General features: G+C 37.5%; 1 protein-coding gene across 2 annotated transcripts in view; it reads right to left on the bottom strand.

Annotated features, from left to right (window-relative positions):
• Window positions 1-3,556, bottom strand: part of LOC107667051 (regulator of G-protein signaling 3-like) — a 21,980-nt gene extending 18,424 nt beyond the window's left edge. Inside the window, exons 1-2 of one of the 2 annotated variants that reach the window (XM_016458632.1) lie at window positions 3,375-3,556; window positions 3,208-3,278 (exon numbers count right to left, since the gene is read on the bottom strand). The gene's annotated coding sequence lies outside the window, so the exon portion shown is untranslated. The other variant, XM_016458633.1, reaches the window with a different exon arrangement.
• Window positions 3,557-3,927: the final 371 nt, after the last annotated feature.

Consider the following 3,927-nt stretch of genomic DNA (forward strand, 5'->3'; position numbering starts at 1 on the left):
TTGCCTGGGTTGCGTACGTATGTGTGGGGCGGAGCTATCAAAATAGGGACAAGACCCTTTTGGGGTAGGGGGGTGTTTGTTTTGGTTATTTCAAATGTCAACATTAGCTACCAGAAATCACTTACCCCACCTTTAAGGTCGTGATGTCATTCATCTAAATGAGGCTCAGTTTCACATACATTTCACAACAGAGTGCTGCCCACATTCCACTCTCGCTATATTGCATATGCTGAGTCATATAGAAAAATGGAAGTGTGTGTGTGTGGACTCAACTAGGCCATTTTGGTCTGTATATAAAGAGTCCAGGAAAGGAACAACGGTGGTAACAAAATATTTTAAATAAACGCCTCTCTGAACTGATATGCGATAGAAAAAGGGAGAAGCATTGGATCAGATAAAGGCAGATTCATGTCGGTCGACTGTCAAAAGCTAAATCCATTGTTGCTAGTCTCTGCTACTGTCCCAGTTGCCAACTTGGTTTCTTTTGTAATGCTCTCTGAATCAATCAAACAATAGTGGGTGGAGTTAGTGTAAATAACCTTTGCCAACCAGACAGGCTATTTGCACTTATTGTAAACTGACATTACGTAAAAGAAAGGATAATTGAATACAAATCAGGGTTTATTACTACACTGCAGACCATGCTTTTCTTCGAATTTAGTCAACTGGTTAATCTGTGATGTTTAGATCCTCTGTCGGGACACAGTTTATCTTACAGGTGAACTCCGGTACGCAGCGGAAGATGAAACTTCTTCACATGAGTTTGTGTTTCCAATCTCTTGCTTTTAACATGTGTATGAATGGAAGTGAATTCAGTGCAAAGTCTAGTGTTACTGCGACTTAATGCAGCTGGAACAACAGAACTGGAACAGCTGCAAACTAGTAGTGTGTATGTGTAAAATAACCCTCTCCCAAAACATTAATTACTTGCACTGAGCTCTAATGTACTTCTGATTTAAATAATGTGGCCAGTTAGTTTATGTTCCTGTATGTTTTCAATGTGCTGTAGTCACCTAGTTCCCTAAACACCCTTAAAATAAATATCTGCAAGCAGATTAAACTATTACAACTTTTTGAGAGAGAGTAGAGATATTCTGAACATTACAGTGTTCAGCAAGTCAGTGGAATATAAAGTTTTAATCCCTCTAGTCTAGCCGATCTGGGAAAGCAGCGGCTGGTAAACATGCCAGATCATTTCACCACAGATTAGCTTGAAGCACTGCGTCTGAAAGACTAATACATGGTGTCAGTGCTCTAAACACTTCTCTTTGTGCCTGTTAAAATTAATTTCTAAGTGAAAAACACTGTTAAGAATAATTTAATTTATAGACACATTTCAGCCAATTCAAAATTCAAGATAATTCATGTTAATGACAAAACTAAGATTTTTTAAATTAAACTTGAATTAACTGTATTCACTTTTGTATGTACAAAAGTTCAAATGTTTGGGCTAAGTAAGATTTATTTTTTGTTTGTTCTTTTGAAAGAAATTAATACTTTTATTCAGAAAGGATGCATTCAATTCATCAAAAGTAACAGTAAGGAATTTTACTTTTTACTTTTTACTTTTTTTTCAAATAAAATCAAAGAAGCCTGAAAAAATGTACCATGGTTTCCACAAAAAACATAAGTAGCACAACTGTTTTCAACATTGATAATACTCAGAAATGTTTCTTGAGCAGCAGATCAGCATATTAGAATGATTTCTAAAGATCATGTGACACTGGACTGGAGTAATGATGCTGAAAATTCAGCTTTGATCACAGGAATTAATTTCATTTTACAATATATTCACATAGAAAACAGTTATTTTAAATTGTAAAACTATTACTGTTTTATATTACAATATTGCTTTATTTTTCAACATTGTTATCACAAATGTCTGAGCTGCACTAAAAAGAATGTGGGAGTAGTTTCTGCTTTTTAGATGTGGCTCGGGTCCCTCCTTTTCATCCCTACTATGCAGGATGAATGCTGAAGTTTGATGCTAAAGTTAAAGGCTTGTGCAAATAATTAATTCTAAAAAATAATATCTGTATATTACATGATACATGATACATCAGAAGAAGCATTCTCCCTCGACAACACTCAAGTCAGACAGTTCCAGTTCACCATTCCAGACAGTACAAACTTATTCTTCTATTGTGTTGACCTCACTATAAGAGCACAGGGCAGCTGAAGCCACGAGGAGCTGATTCGATTCTATTGTTCTGTAGGTGTGAAAAGTGTTAATACAATCCTAGAGACACTTTAGCACAATTCACACCTCGCAATACAAAGGCTCAGATTAACTGTCTGATGAGTTTAACATAGTTTCACTCAGGATGAGACACACACACACACACACACACACACGAGCTCTAGTGAGCTATGACAACAACATAACCATCGTGGAACTGAAGATGTGAATGTGAATCAAGTTTGACAGCATGTTTCTAAACTAGCAACACAATACATAGCACACACAAATATAGTGTCTGTTTTTACACTATATTTGAAGGATGCATGCAATTCTACCTTAAAATTGGCCAAATTAGGTAAAAGATAGTGTCCCCCCCCCCTCATTCATTCATTCGTTCATTTCCAATTCAAAGCTCTAACCACTCTAAATCCTCACTACGATCATTCTGATTTCATGATGTGGTGCTATGCATTGTCTTCAGTCATATGAAAGCTCAATGCTGATTCAATTTTATACTCTCTTGGTAACACTTCATAATAAGGCTCCATTTTTCAACAACAATAAAAGGGTTTACCTGGAAACAAGCAACGTTAAATTAAAAGTAGAAAGACCGAAATGGAATTTTCTTGTTAAAAGTACTCTAATAATCTTTGTTTTATTAACAACTTAAAAAAAATCATAGTATCTGTTAATATTATTTAACTTAATTTAAGATACTGTAACAAATGTATTGCTTATTGTAAGTTAACGCAAAAGCTAATGTTAACAAATGAGACCTCTTCAAAAGAAAAATCATGTCAGGGTCTAGCCTCTAATTTGCCATAGTTGTGTCACAAAACTAGTAGACACTGAACTAGACTAAAAGAACTAAGGAAGAACTGATGAGCAACTATGAGATTTTCTGAGAACACTCAACTATTTCAAAACATCACATTAAATGACAAAATAAGAAACTTGTGGAGACTGATAACACTCACCAACAGCAGTGGCAAACATAATGCAGAGAAAATGGCAATGGGACTTACAGGTTTTTGGATTTCTTCTTCTTGGTTCCGTCAGGACCCACGTTACAGCTGCATTCGGAGCCGGCGCTCAGCTGTGGAGAGACCAACAGTCGGTATCATCCAGTAAGGAAAGCAATGCAGAATTCCAGTTCCACAAGTAAGCTAAACCAAGACAAGTTAATCCTCACCGCCTGGTACAGGCCGTAGCTCTACACTGTGTGTGTGTGTGTGACCCGGGTCGCTGTAATCCTCCGCAGCGCAGTGTGTGAGACTGTGTGAATGTGATACACTCAGTTGGACTCCAGCCATGCCCAGATTAAAGCAAGGGGCTCAGACCGTGGAGTCACATTACACTTCCTGTCCTCAGAGGGATATAATAGGCTGAATGGAACGAGGAGAAAACAGGGGGAGGGGGAGCAAAAGTGGGCTGTCAGTCTGAAGGGTTGAGACCACTTTGTATGTAAAAGAATGAGCCATCCCATATTGACCCCTGGTCTGGCTGTATCCATACATGGCACAGACCTCTCATGTTGCGACTGGACAATAAACAGCTTTTCTTGGCTCTCTCTGTTAGACAAATATTTCCCCTTCTGTATTTCATGTTTTGTATCGTGTCTGAGCTCCCTCAGGATTTGTCACACCTCTGAAAATTAGGCCTTCGTGTGCAAAAGCATTGTTTCAACAAACTCTTGTGACAATGGGACAACTATAAAAAAAATATTGTTGTCTTTCTTTTTCTTC

The sequence above is a fragment of the Sinocyclocheilus anshuiensis genome, unplaced genomic scaffold (genome assembly GCF_001515605.1).
Source record: "Sinocyclocheilus anshuiensis isolate Anshui unplaced genomic scaffold, SAMN03320099.WGS_v1.1 scaffold1607, whole genome shotgun sequence".
Taxonomy (NCBI): domain Eukaryota; kingdom Metazoa; phylum Chordata; class Actinopteri; order Cypriniformes; family Cyprinidae; genus Sinocyclocheilus; species Sinocyclocheilus anshuiensis.